The sequence below is a fragment of the Quercus lobata genome, chromosome 5 (genome assembly GCF_001633185.2).
Source record: "Quercus lobata isolate SW786 chromosome 5, ValleyOak3.0 Primary Assembly, whole genome shotgun sequence".
Lineage (NCBI taxonomy): Eukaryota > Viridiplantae > Streptophyta > Magnoliopsida > Fagales > Fagaceae > Quercus > Quercus lobata.
In genome coordinates this window covers 23,716,243-23,731,455 of record NC_044908.1, presented here as the reverse complement: position 1 = coordinate 23,731,455, position 15,213 = coordinate 23,716,243, and the positions used below count along the sequence as shown (strand labels likewise).

The window sequence follows — 15,213 nt, the reverse complement described above, 5'->3', positions numbered from 1 at the left end:
ACCAGACATGTCATTAGATCAATCTATGCTAGCCTCAATAAATGAAGCTTCAATTACTGCGTTATATCCTCCCTAAGGTTTCATGGAAGTAATTAGAGTTCTTTATCTGAGCCTTGAGAAAGGCTACCATGTGATGTTTGTTGTAAAATACCAAGATTATTTGTTTGGATACATTTTGTATGCTATATATTAATCTCTTTTGGAGTCTCCACAAGTGTTATCTCCCCAACAATATTATGCAATAGAACATTATGATGAGTATATTATATGGTGGTCTAGGATTATTTACTAGCTCCAATACTCTAAAAATAATAATTATAGACCAGTAAGCAGTAGCAAACTTGTGCACTACCGAACAAAATGTATAAAATTTTTTGCTACGGAACAAAATGTAAATCTATTAAGTGTGCACTCTTCAAATGCTGTAACTAAGAATCTCTTTGGCAAAAACTTTAGCTTTTTGACTTATTGTGTTTATTTTTATTTTTTTTTAAATAATAGCTTTAAGTTTTTCACGCATTTAATATAAAAACTATCAAAAACTATATCTTTTGATAAATACTACTCAAATAAGTTACTAAAATCTACTAAACACCCAAATGGACACTATTTTGAAAACTCATGCATTGGGATGGTCAAATCCCGTGGGTAATGAATACCCCACCCAAAATATTTAGGTATTACCCGGTATATCACTACAAAAAAGGAAAATCATTTCAAATTTTCTTTTTGTACCCTACCCAAAATATTTGGGTATTACCCGATATATCACTACAAAAAATGAAAATCATTTCAAATTTTCTTTTTATTTTGCTGTAAAATGCTTATTTAACTAACCTTGATGTTGTGCTTTATATCTTCTGAGCAGATGATTACATGCAAGTAAAACACAAAAACCAAGATAGAGAAAGAAGAGAGATTCAAGGATCCGAAAGGAAAGAAGAAAAAGAAAGATACCAAACACAAGAACCAAGAGAGAGATAAGATTTATTTATTAAATTTATTTTTGTTTTGATTTTTCTTTTTTGGTTTATCTTAAAAAAGAAAGAAGAAATGAAATAGATACAAACACAAACACAGACACACCAACATAAGTGAGAAAAAGTGTTAATTTAGTGTTTGTTTCTTAAGAAAGTTCAAGAAAAATTGAAATAGTTGCTATAAAAATTTTTCTCAATCTTTAAAATTGAAAAAGTTTTTTTTGTTTTGTTTTATTTTTTGAATTTTTTTCAGTTTAAATTAAAAAAAATTTAATTTTGATGTTTTAAAAATTAAAATGCTGATGTGGCATTTTTAAAATGCCAAATAAATTTTTTTTTTTATTATTAGCCACGTCAGCATTTAGTATGCCAACAGTGCCCTCCGTTTGCCATGTAGGATATTTTTGTTAGTGGGTTAATGGTAGGGACCAAAATGAAAATGATTTTCTGTTTTTAGAGACTGAGGTAGGTGCAAAATCAATTTAGGGAACAAAATGAGATTAGGCCCAAAATGTAAGGACCAAAAGCGTATTTTTGCCATTTTTTTTTTCAGATCTTGCTTTCAAATTTTGTTTTAATGGTATATAGGTTTTTTGGTACTTTTTCTTGTGAGATATGGGTATCTGCTCGTATGGGATATATATGATTTCAAGTTATTGATTAGTTTAATTTTTTAGATAAAGTTATTGATCAGTTTTTAAGTTAAAATGGTTTAGATTTTTTTTTTTTTTTTTTTTAAATTGAAAAATTGGGTTCAAGTCGAGTAAGAATCAAGTATGAATACTAATATGTATTGGAATCCATGTATCTATGGGCAAACATTTCGGGATGGGTTTAGGTATACTCAATTCAAACCCTACCCATGGCCATCATTACTAACACATCAATAAGTTATGCCTAATTCATCTGTATATATTAAAAGGATTCAGAAAGTTAGTTATTGTTTTTTTTACTATCAAAAATACCCCTAATTTAATTAATCTATTCTTATTCCTTAAAAAGAGAAATAAGGTTAAGGTGGTAAATTAACTAAAATATTCCCATTACCCTCACACTTCCCACTTCCCAACCCCACTATCCCACGTTTCTAACCAAAAATAAGAAAGAAAGGCTACCAACCCACGGCTCCTATATATATATATATATATATATATAATTTAAAAAAAAAAAAAAAAAAACTACCAATGGTTCCAATAATATATATATATATATATAAAATAAAAAAATAAAATAAAAAAACCTACTCACATCACATAAGATTAAAAAAACACTAACCTCTGAGCAACTACTCACGTCACATAAAATTGGATTGAGATCCCATACAATACCTAGGGTATTGTACGGTGTGCAATAGCACAAATCTCAACCCTTCTTTTAATCTAATGACTCAAAACTTTGACACCTCATCCGTCCAGGTTGGCAATCCGTCTCTCACTTCTGTTTTCATTTCAGCTTCCCAAAATTTGAATTTCACTAAAACTCTCTTCTCTCTCTCACTTCAACCGGGTTCTCTCCCTTAATCTCCCTAAAGCTCCACTCTCTCAACCTCCACACTCTCTGCCTCTCCATCAACCCATTGTCTCTGCTTCTAGCATACCCAACTCAGACCCATCAGCAAAAACAAAGAAAAAACATTAACTCACCATTTGAGATTTCGACCCCCAAAGACTCGTACCCTTTTTAGACCCAGATCAGAGAGAGTAAGGGTTGGGGTTTGGAGAGAATCGGGTGTAGAGAGAGATGTTGATGCTTTTCAGACCCAAATCAAAGAAGGTAAGAGTTTGGGTTTGGAGAAAATCGGGAAAGAAAGAAGTTGATGCTTTTTCAGGTTTGATTGATGGAGGGAAATGAGATTGAGAGACAGAGAAAGAGATTTTGGTCGAAGGAGAGAAGAAGCCACCATCGGAGGTGGTGGTTGCGGTGAGCCAGCCTTGCCGATTTGGTTCAGAGACTTGGGCTTGTTTCAGAGGAAGACCACCACCCGGTAGGTTTTCTTTTATCTCTATTTTTTATTAATTTTTTTAATAAACTCTGTTTGATTGCTAGGAAAGGAAGGAAAGAAAATAATGGTGTCACAATTTTGTTTATTGATTTATGGTGCTGAATTTAATTCATTTTCTCTTATTGTAAGGTGCCAGAACTAATTACTAGATTTTACTTTTTAATGGGAAAAGCTTCACAACTCTGAGGATGCAGCCATCACGTTTCCGTATTTCTTGTGTGGTAATTTCTTCACTATTCTAGAACATATCAAATTTATCAATATTTTGACCTTTCAACAATCATATTATATTGTTCTTTGCATTCTAGATATATCCACTAGCATTGTATTAGCTAATTCATCATTTGTTTGTCAAACAAAAGCCTATCATTACCTTGACGAGGTTAACCTTATGATTCCAATGGCAGTCAGTCAGAAAGTTTTCCTAAATGTCTAAAATGTGTCAATAGGGGTGGCAAAGTAAGCCCAAACCCATTTGTCCATCCAAACCAACCCACTTTAATTGAACCCAAACCCACTCAATTATTAGTTGGGTTAAATGGGCATCAACTCAATTAGACCTAGTAATTATTGGGTTTTAACTAAAAACCCATTGAGACTCATTTAACCCAAAAATAATATACCCAAATTCAACCCAGTCCTTTCCATAAAATTTATATAAAAAAAAAAAAAACAAACAAACAACCTCAGACGTTTCAGTGTTTCAAGATTTTCATTTTCCTTCGTTTTCTCGGCCGCCAAACACTTCTCTCTCTCTCTCTCTCTCTCTCTCTCTCTCTCTCTCTCTCTCTCTCTCTCTCTCTCTCTCACACACACACACACACACACACACAGATGCAAACAAACTCAAGCTCACAGCTCTGCCTTTCTCCACATAGCATTCTCTCTACCTAGGATTTTCTTCGGCCAGCCTTCCCTCCACCCAACCCAGCCCTCTCTCCCCTTTGCCTAGCTCTCTCTCCACCTAGCCCTCTTTCCCTTGTGCTGGTTTTGTCTCAGAGGTTTCGGTTTTTTTTGGTGGGTCTCTAGCACAAAAATTGGCAGTGATTGTAATGGGGATTTCTTGGTGGATTGTTTGGGTTTTTTTTGTAGTTGTTGTAGATCGTGGGTGCGTGGGGCTCGTGGGTCAGTCGGAGGCTATGGAGTCAAGTGCTGACATGGCAGTGGCAATGTTGGTGGTGGTGGTTGAGAAGGTGGGGTTAGTGAAGGTGGAGAGGCATTGGAGAGGAGAAGGGTTGGATCTCTGGAGTGGTGATGCCAGTGAGGCCTTTTTTTTTTAAAATTTCTAGTACCAGAAAGGAATTTTCTCGGGAAAGTTAGAGAGGGAAAATGAATGAAATGAAAGTTTCTCGAAAATCAAACAGAGAGAGAGAAAGAGAGAGCAGAAGTAAGAGTTTTTTATTTAGAATTGAAGTGGGGAGGCAATGGAGGAGAAAGAAAAAGAAATTTTAGATCCAAGAAAAGTTTTTCCTTTGTTTTTTCTTTTTCTCGGGAAAGTAGAGTGGGAATCCAAGAAAGTGTTGAGGTTTACACTTTAATGGCATTTTGGTAATTTTGATAATTGGGTAATTGGGTGAGTTTGGGTTTACCCATAATAATTGGGTTGGGTTGAATTTGGGTTAGAAATAATTAGTTAAATGGGATTTAGGAGTAAATGGGTTTTATATACCCAACCTAATTATGCCCACCCCAAACCTACCCAAACCCGCTCATTTGACACACCTATGTGTCATGAACAATGTGCTCCATGTGATTGTCTAGGTTGTTCAGCTTCTCAATTTGCCTTTTATACTCTCATTCCACTTCTTAGAAAAGAAATTAAGTTCATGGATTACTAGTCCAGACAAGAAAGTGGGTGTTTCTCTCCCGACCTATTGTATAAGTTGCTTTGTCTTTGGGTTATCCATGTGAACATTTATTTTCTTTGGGCATACTATGTGGTTTTAAATAATGAAACTAGTACATATATATAGATTTCAAGCATAGTGTTCGTATGTTGATGTAACCAACAACAAGAATGCTAATGCTCCTGTGCAGGCCAAACCAGAGACAATGACAAAGGTGTGTGAAATTGTGAAGAAGCAGCTAGCTCTACCTGATGATTCCGTAGTCACTGGAGAGTCAAAATTTGCTGCCCTTAGAGTTGATTCTCTCGACATGGTACCCTAATATCTACCCAAGAAACATCTGTTATACTTTCCTATACATATTATTTTGTTCTGATGCAACTCTTAATTAAAGGCCCATTGTTTATTTTGTTACTGTACAATCATCAAGCAATCTTGATATTGCTGTTGAACTTGTTTGGAAAGGTAATGCTTGAATATATCTGAAATGAGAGGGAAATCAAACTCTCTGAATGTAGATGTGTTCGCTAAACCTTTTAACTCGTACCTTCTCCAAAAATAACAAATAATATTGTTAGGTTCTAAAGACTTAGGAACTTATGCATTTAGAACTCTAATATGTATTGTTGGCAAACCATGATCAAAACAAGATGTTTAGTCGTGTTTAGACTTGCTCAAAGTTGTGTCATTTATGTAAAGTTGGATTTAAGTTGATGCAGAATTAAAAGTGCATTTCGGCCTGATTCGATCGATCGAAGCTTAGGCTCGATCAATCGAAATTCGGGCAAAATGCGTTTTTCTACAGAATTCCAACTCAGCCCTAATTCATTTAAAATGTTTAGGGTTTTGTGTTTTTGCCCTAAGTATATAAGGCAAACCTTAGCCACGTTTTAGTGTTGCTCATATTACTGTTTGTGTAAATATCTTGTGAGATCTGTGAGGAGTTTTCCTTTACACAAGCTTAGGATTATCAAGAGGAGATTCGTTCAAGAACTTGATGATCATTCAGTTGCTGCCATAAGAACTTAAAGAAACACAAGCGGGTGTGCTTGTACTGGCTGGAGAATCCAAGAAAGAAGGAGTCCCTGGTCTCAAAGCTTGCACATGGTCGTGTCAGTAAGTTTTTACTGGTGGGTAGCAATAGGATGTTAGTAGTCTAAGTCCTAATGTAAAACTTCAATTCTTTCATAATGGATTCAGGTTTACTTTGAGGATAGTTAGGTTAAATCCTCCCTAGGTTTTTACCGGTTTGGTTTCCTGGGTAATCATATCATTGTATTATTTATCTTTCCACTGCTTTGCATGATATGATTGTTTGATTATGATAACCTAGATTTGGAATTTGGACTAAGTAATAACTTGGCTAATTACCTAGGTTAATCCAATTGTGTTTTTAAGGGATCTAAAAACTATCAAATATGCTTCAGCTTATTCCACTATTTTGTTTATCTTGCTGAGACATTTTACATTTAACTTCACATGCTGCCTTAAAGAAAGCAATATACATGGAGTTATCATTGATAATGATTGATTCTTTATCAAACTGTATTTATTGTCTTCCTTTTGAATTGATTTTCTGATAAAATGCACTCAATCTCTATAGCCAATATTGTGCTACTACTCTCACTGAAGAATATGTAACAATAAAAAAAAAAAAAAAAAATCCTTATACTTTATTCCCCTACCAACTAGCATACATCTCATCAAAATGGTGGTATAAAAATGAAGTGACAGCCAATATAAGAGGAAACTAGAAGAAAAGAGTGGGTTGGGTGGGGGTTAATGATTTAACGAATCATGTGATTTTAATACATGTGGATGGTCTTATTCATTGTAAGTCGTAACTCATGAAATGTATTATTCTGGTAGGATAATATGTTTGGCCTGTTGTAGTTCATTTTATACATACAATCTATGGCTCTTGACATATTAAAGAGGAATTTTTTTGCTGTCTTGAATTGTTACTAATCATACTTTATAAGTTCAACTCAAATTTTAGGTAATGAATTGGTTTGGAGTTGTTTGTGTGGTGCTAAATTGCACTGAGTTGTAGAACTTGAGGTTTTTTTTTTTTTTTTATGGTAATGAATTGTTGACAACTTTTTTTCTTTACTATTGTAGTAGAAGCCTGACTAGTAAGTTCAAATGATTAACTGTAATGTGAATGTAACAAAACAAAACAAAAACAAAAACAAAAAAAAAAAACAAAACAAAACAAAAAAAAAAACATAAATAAAAATTCTATTGTTACTGTACTAATTGAAATTTGTTTTTCAACACTGCAGGATGACGTAGACGCCAAGCCTACATAGAAGCCAAACCTATATGAAGAAGAAATTAAATGTATCTCTTGAACATTCAGACTATATGATCTACTTTGTATTTCACTTTTAATGTTGGTCCTTTAGCTGAGTTCTTAAGAAGGAAGTTCTTAAGCTAAACCTTCAACAAACTTACATATTTAGTAGTGATAATGATCTTATAGCTTCACTTGTGCCTACTATTAGTTTGAAATTTTGATATACATTTAATTTTGAAATCACTCTTTGTTCTTTTGTTAGTTTGAATGGCATGATTAAATGGATGCTATTCTTTGTTTGATCACCGAAAGCGAGAAAAGGCGGCTGCTGAAGGGGGATTAGTGCTAAATTTCAGATTGTTTTATGATGGTGTAGACCACATGTTCTCACACTTGTACAAGTTTTACCATTTTGATGAAATGTTGTAGAAAAATATATGTTTTGGATGTATGTAGAAACTTCAACATTTACCTTTAGTAGCCATTTGGATGATTCAAAAATTGTTTTGAATGGAAGTATTTTGCTTAGGCACTATCTTATTCATTACACTTTGGCTTCAATTTGCATCCTTATAGGATTTGTGAATGTAATTTTTAGGTTCCATGAATGTGTATATTTTTAGGTTGTTTTTAAGTGAAATAATAGCCTTGTAATCAAAGTGTACATTTTAATAAAGCTTTATTTATTTTTGGATCAAACTCTTGCATCAATTTGTGACCGTACAGGGATCATCAAAATTGTTCAATTTGAAGCATATAAAGAAATTAGAAATAAAAGGCACAATCATTTACATTTTATTACATTCTCAAATCAATATCAATAAAAGAATAACTATATTCTATTACATTCTTCTTGGTTTGTACTCTAAATCCTTGTAAAAGTTTTTGTAAATAAACATGAAACTACTTAAGTGTCAAAACTAAAGAATACATTCAATGTTTCGTTGATACTAAAAATTAGTCTATTGATAGCAAGATACATGGCTTTGATACTTCATGGAATGCTTCAAAACATATTCCGGCAAGATACATCGAACTTTATGGCAGCAAAGGCTAATATTTTATCCTGTTAACAAGAAAACAGATAGAATTATTAGTTATTACTCCATATAACCTTTTGCAACAATAAATGGAAAATAAAAAAGTGCATAAAACAAACTCTTGTTCATAAGCTCAATTGTGCCCAAATCCAGCTGCAATTTCTACTTTATTGTATAAATTAGTACCATATTTGTATAACATAGAAATGCCCAAGTAGAATTAAAGTTAATAAATGAATACCATATCTGTATAACATAGAAATGCCCAAGAAAAATTAAAGTTCAACTAAAAACATTTGACAATTTTTTATTAAAAGAAAAATAACATCACCAAAATTTCAAACATTCTTTTGAACCAAAATAGCATCACCAGAATATTTTGGAAGGCCTTAACATATAAAAATCTAAATTAACTACTTAAAAATTTGGGTAAACTTGTTAGGCATGATTGGTAACAATTCAAGCAACCAAAAAAGCAAATATTTTCCCCTCAAGTTCACCTATCAAGGGCCACAATTTATATTTTTAAAATGAACTACAAGAAACAAAATGTATTATCCACCAGGAAACACCCCTCTGCATAGTCAATCCAAATGTAGCAAAACTATGCTCCAAGGTATTTAGTGGCAAATGCAGGTGAAATTTTTTCGGCATGAATTTTTATTTCAAGACAAGCCAATTAAATTCACAGTATGCTTAACTGTTTAAAGCTTCTATGCTGGACACAAACATCAGTGGACAAAAACAAGAAATCAAGGAAAGAAAAAAAAAATCAAAACATTACCCAAGAAATTATTTATAGCAAAAAACAAACAAACAAAAAAAATTAATTAAAGAAGGGGGAAATATTTGGCAAAGAAATCAAGAAAAGAAGGAAAAAATTGATATCATAATATCCTAACTAGATCTAATCATGTTAATTTTTATTAATTTTTTTGGGGTTGGCATTTAGAATAAAGGTGCGGCTGATCTATTGGAGCACGGTCAAGGTGGAGACTGGAAGGTTGTCGAACTAACACTGGTGATAAGCACCTCCAGCAACAATGGTGTGGGGGTAAGGAGATCAGTCCCGGCTGGGCTTGAGAGAACCAGAAAGATCTTAAGGAAGAAAGAGATCTTCTTCTTCTTCTTTTTTTCTTTTTTCTTTTTTTTCCAGTTTGTTGTTATCCAAGACACCACAAATCCATTCCACTAAACTACTTCCATCACCAAAATGTAAAGCCTTATCCAATGACTTTACCAATTCCCCTATTACTAAATGTTCAAAACAACTCCCCTTCACCCTTCTGTCTCATCTTCGACTAAGGCTGCTTTGCAGCCTTCTGTTTTGGAATGATCATTATTTGTTGGACTGTCCCAGCTTCAGCACTTTGAACTTAGGTTACATAATCAATATGACATTTTTATAAAAATTATTTCAAATTTTGCAGGTTTATGCACTTGTTCATTCCTCTAGCAATGGAATGTGTTCATATGTTGTTTGGCTTGAAGATCTACATTTGTGTCTTTTCTGCCATATTGGCAAATGATGCACTTCAATTATAAACCAATAAAGATTTTTATTTTTTAATCAAACGCACAAACACCCCCCCCCCCCCCCACCCCAAAAAAAAGTAATAATAATAAAACCAAACCTTACACAGAAACACCCACACTATTACATATGTAAGTGCCCTATAATCTATAATCATAAATTACAAAACAGCTCTAGGGAAATGTACCCAAAAAGATAAATATAATTGAGACAGAACACTTTTCCACACATAATGTACATGTTGGAAAATATTAATTAATACGTTTCTAAGAAACCTTTTGTCAGCAAAAGGGAAGAAAAGAAAGGAATATTATTTTGGCTGTCAGGTACAATAACAACCAATGTCCAGCAATAATATAGTTTTAAGTCTTAAGGCAAAAGGTAGGAAGTAAAGAAAGAGGAAGTAAAATGTATGTGTGTGTATATATATATATATATATATATATATATAGCCTCAAGTAGATTCCTAATGCCTATAGGTAGTTAGGAGATAACATACAACTGGACTGAGCAGGGTTCCAGATAAAGCATAAATTGTCAAATATCCAAGCTATGAACCTGAATGGTTTCTAAATAGCAAGTTAATGCATCACAACATTATGGTGAGAGTATAACACTCCAGCCATAACAACAGTCATGTCACATAAGCTGTTAAATAAACTTTGACCAAGAATTAGCTTACAAATAAGAGTGTGAGTAGCAATATAACTTAGAAAACCAGTTGTACATAACAAAGAATCATTATTCTAAGCTCACAAACACTGTACCTCATTACCAATCAAGAGCCACGGTTTATATCTTTAAAATGAACTATGGGAAACAAAATATATTTTTCACCAAAAAATACCCATCTGCGTAGTCAATCCAAATTTAGAAAAAAAAACTAATACCTAAAAAAATAAAGAGAAATTTCATAATATTTTTTAGCATATATCATGAGTTCATGACCAAGCAACATAATTTCTGGACTAATGTCAAAGACAACACCACACAACAACTACAAGCAGATACTCAATCAAAACACATTTGGCCTTACCCAAAAGCTCCAATTTTTCAAACCCAAGCAAATCATCAGGCTTTATACTCAAAAAGGAAACCCAGTCACTAAACAAAATTCTAAGGTTTTCGGTCACTAAGGAGAGACACCAAAACTTACCGAAACTACTGCCGGCAATGGAGGTGTGGGACGCGATTTTTTTTTTTTTTTTTTTTTTTTTTTTTTTTTTTTTTAAGGTTACTGAAAGGTGCAGAGAAGAGAGCAGAGAAAGGGCAGAAAATGGGTGCCACGCGGATTGCTGACCTGTCATTATTAGGTGTCAATTTGATATCCATTCGATAAAAGCAATGGTTAGGATTAAAACTACTACAACAAGTGCAATACCCTAGATATTGCACTGGATCTTAATCCCATAAAATTATTTCACCACAAATGCTTAACAATCATTATATCTCTAGATTTTTTTGGTGATTGGAAAATATATAAATCCCAAATTATAATTTATGTAAATTATTAATTTTTACCCAAAAAAATAAAAGAGCCTTTAAGCACGCATATGAGTGCATGCTCAAAGACTAGTATATTTTATGAAAATTATGGTCAAATTCTTCGGTCATACTAAAATAATAATTCTGCTGTCACCTATAATATGTCAAGTAAGATGACGCATTGCCCATTAAATGAAATAAAAAAAAATAAAAAAGAAAGAAGAAGAATTATGCATGTTTATCTCGTTAAGGAAAACATATTTTTGGTCCTCATGTTTTGGGTCGATTTTTATTTTGGCCCTTAAATTGATTTTGCTACTTATGTAATCCCTAAAAAAAGAAAATCAATTCTATTTTGGTTTTTGCAATCAACCCACTAACAGAAAAGTTCCACGTGGCAAACGGAGTGCATAGGTGACATGTTAAATGCTGACATGATTAATAAAATAATATTAACAAATTTTATTTTTGACTTTTAAAAAATGGCATGTTAGCATTTTAATTAATAAAAAAAATTCTAATAAAAAATTTTCAATTTAAACTGAAAAAATTCAAAAAAAAAAAAAAACTTTTCAGTTTTAAAGGTTGAGAAAAAAATTTATAGCAATTATTTCAGTTTTTCTTGAACTTTCTTAAGAAACAAACACTAAATTAACACTCTTCACTCTCTATGTTGACGTTTTTGTGTTTGTGTTGGTATCTATTTCATTTTCTTCTTTCTTTTAAGATAAACCAAAAAAGTAAAATAAAAACAAAAATAAATAAATCTTTATCTCTCTCTATCTCTCTTAGTCTTTTTGTTTGGCATCTGTCTCTTTATGTTCTTTTTTTTCAGATGCAGGTCCATGACTTGCTCTTAGATTAGGTTGAAAAATATCCCCCAACCCTCGAGCAAGTCGTGACTTTCTAGTCCAATGAGATGTGCCGAAGCCACAGCTTCCCGTAATGACGCTGCTAAGTCCAAGCATTTCAACCTCAAGGCAAAACCTTTCCTTCATAGAGTGATCCTTCACAATATGGATCTTGAATGGAATTTATGCCTCCATGAGTGGCTGAGCCAGATCGTTGGCTTGTTTGTGTTTGTATCTTTCTTTGGTTGATTGGTTGGTCTGATTGGTGATCGTTGGTTGGGTTTTTTGTTGGTGTGGGTTTCGAACTTGCTTGAGGTGGATTTGCTGGGTTTCAACTTACTTGAGATGTGTTTTTCTGGGTTGAGATTTTTTTTGTTTGGGTTGGTTGTGTTGTATTTTGGTAAAAATGGCCTACTATCACTATTTAGCAAAAAAATTAGTAATCTATTACTGTTTTGGAAATATGTAGGAACCTACCACTTTTTTGAAAACTCGAGTTCTTTGAAAAAATATACTCTAAAAATTTTTGAAATTTTTTTATGGTATTCGAGTTTATGGAACTCAAGTACCCAAAAAGTAGTAAATCCCTACATATTTCTGAAACAGTGGTAGATTACAACATAATTTGCGAAAATGTGCTATTTGGCTATTTTCCCCTTGTATTTTTGGATTGATTTGATATTTTGGGGTTTTGGGATTTGATGATTTTGCTGGGTTTGAGAAAATGGTGCCTTTGAGATTTATGATTTTGTTTTTAAGCTGAATTTTTTGGGTTTTTTATGTGTTTGTTTCCTAAGAAAATTTTGGTTTTGCTAGGGGAAGAACATGATATTCATGTGCTGGGAAAGAAGAAATGCTTTTACGAAAAAAAAAAAAAAAATTATTTTTTTTAATTTTCTTATTTGACTTTTTTTCTATTTTTTTCTATTAATTTAAATTTGAGATGGCATTAAAAAAATGTTAAATAAATTTTTTTAATCATATTTTAATGGTCATGTCAGCAAGTAGGGACTCCGTGTCATGTCAGTAAGTAGGAATTCTTTGTCACGTAGAATTTTTATGTTAGTGGATTGACGACAAGGACTAAAATAAAGTTAATTCCCCTTTTTTTTTTTGTTAAGGAATCAAAATAAGAATTGACCAGTCAAAGGATCAAAATATATTTTCGCCTTTCGTTAAAGAATGTACATTGTGCCTGTTTGGATTCAAATGAATCCAGCGTCTGCGTTTTCTGATTTTTTTTTTTTTTTTTTTTTTTTGCAGCCGCATATTATGACCAATTCAACTGTGAACAGTGCACAGATGCACTGTTCACGGACCCACATATTCCACTTTTCAACCACTTTTTTATTAAAAATGGGTCCCACAATACTATTCACACATTTAAAAACTATTTTGCTACAGTGTTTTCAGTTTCAGTTTTCAGTTTCAACAAAAATAAGCTCAATCCAAACGGACCATTATGTACTCGAAACAAAGACTTTAACTTCTTCAAGTCAAAAGTTTCAACAGTTCTGCCATCTTGGATCCCTCACACGTAATTTACTCATCTTCGTTGGGTGTGCTTTAATATAGAAAAAGGAAAAAAGGAAAATAGTGGCCCATTGGGTACTGTAGTTCCCGAAACCTAACCCATTAGGCATATTATATTCCATAGTCTATTCATTTTTAAGTAAATAAAACGTGCCACATTGAATTTAGACCCCAAAAAAAAAAATAGACATCGATTTAGAACTATCATGTTTGAAAAGAACAAAGAAGTTTTTTTTTTTTGAGAAAAAAGAACAAAGAAGTTGATATAAAAGTGATGCAGGATGCAGAAGAAATAAAAAGTAAAATGTGTCTATTTCTAGAAAATAAGAAATATATTTGCTTTTGAAAATAACTTAAATTCATAAGAGTCTTTGAATTCACAAGAAGCAAGGGGTTTAGAATCCACTAGAAAATAGAGAAACAAAAGTATAAGTGCTATTGATTGAATAATTGTTAAAAAAAATTTTACAGACTTGGAGGCCTTTTTAAAGGCCCTGTAGAGGATGGCAAATATAAAAATAATATATTCTAAAATAAATACTAATTAATTAATACCTAATCATAATAGGAAATAAATTCGATCAAAAAAGGATTAAAAGCATCCCAAAAAAAAAAGGAAATAAATACCCTAAACCTAAAATAACAAAAATTACATAAAAATACTAAAATTAATGAATTACAAAAATTAAATTATAAATTCTGTCTTATATCAGACTCACTCACTTGAAAAAAAAAAAAAATTGTCATTGTAAGGACACGATTCGTGGCGGACCGTAGCAGTGTCGGGTTCGCGCGTAAAAAGGCCCTAACAATATCATTTGTAGAGCGTGGGTTTGAAAGGTTAGGCCCTGATCGCCAGGCGGTGGGTTTTTCGTGGTATTCGTGCGTGTCTAGGTTATCTTCACCCCTAGAGTCTTTCTCCTGGAGGTGGGCTGGGAGGCTCTGGTTTTTTGCCATTTTTCCCAACCCCCTCCTTAGGTTACTTATTTTTCCTTTTATATCCCCCTGCGTTCATTGTCCTTCGTCCACGTATAGGGTTAGCCTTTCTAAGACTGATACTTGTCCCATCAGCCCATACCCAAAGTCGTTGGGGGTGGTTGTAAAAGCCAAAGAATGCGGCTCTGTCAGGGGCAGGGCATTAAATGGCAATGAGAGCAGCTTTCCCGAATATTCTTAGATTCCCTTTTTAGTTTGGCCCTATACCAGTTTTACCCCTCTTTTCCGGTGGGATTCTGGATCTGCCGAGGACTGAACTGTCCTCGGCTGCCTCCCAGAACTGTTTTGTACTCTGTATTGTAGAGCTTGGGCCACAGCTCTCCTCGGCTTGGGCCTTCGGATTTTCCAAGAGCAACTGGGCCTGGCCCTTAAATTATTGGGCCCCACAATAGCCCCTCAAAACCCTGCTACCCGACTTCTTGGTTGGAAAGGAGGGTTTTGGTAAACCCGGGCCTTCAGTATGGCTTGTTTAATTCAGCCCTGCATTAATGTGGGCGGTTTTCCACCTGTCCAGGAAACTCGCCGGTTTACCAGGTATTCCCTTTAATCCGCTCGTAATCTACTCCTGCCGTTTGGCTGTCCAAGATGCGCCTTTAATGACTTCCCTTTACGAGGCTAATTTACGTTCGGCGGCTCATCTGATGAG

General features: G+C 33.5%; 1 long non-coding RNA gene across 2 annotated transcripts; it reads left to right on the top strand.

The window, feature by feature from the left end:
• The first annotated feature begins 2,471 nt into the window (after positions 1 to 2,471).
• Positions 2,472 to 7,800, top strand: LOC115992645. 2 transcript variants are annotated; one of them, XR_004092589.1, is made up of 5 exons: positions 2,472 to 2,964; positions 3,112 to 3,203; positions 5,020 to 5,142; positions 7,115 to 7,172; positions 7,391 to 7,800. It is a non-coding gene; the product is annotated as an uncharacterized LOC115992645 (long non-coding RNA). The 2 variants fall into 2 exon arrangements; XR_004092588.1 differs by lacking the exon at positions 7,391 to 7,800 and having other exon boundaries at positions 7,115 to 7,360.
• Positions 7,801 to 15,213: the final 7,413 nt, after the last annotated feature.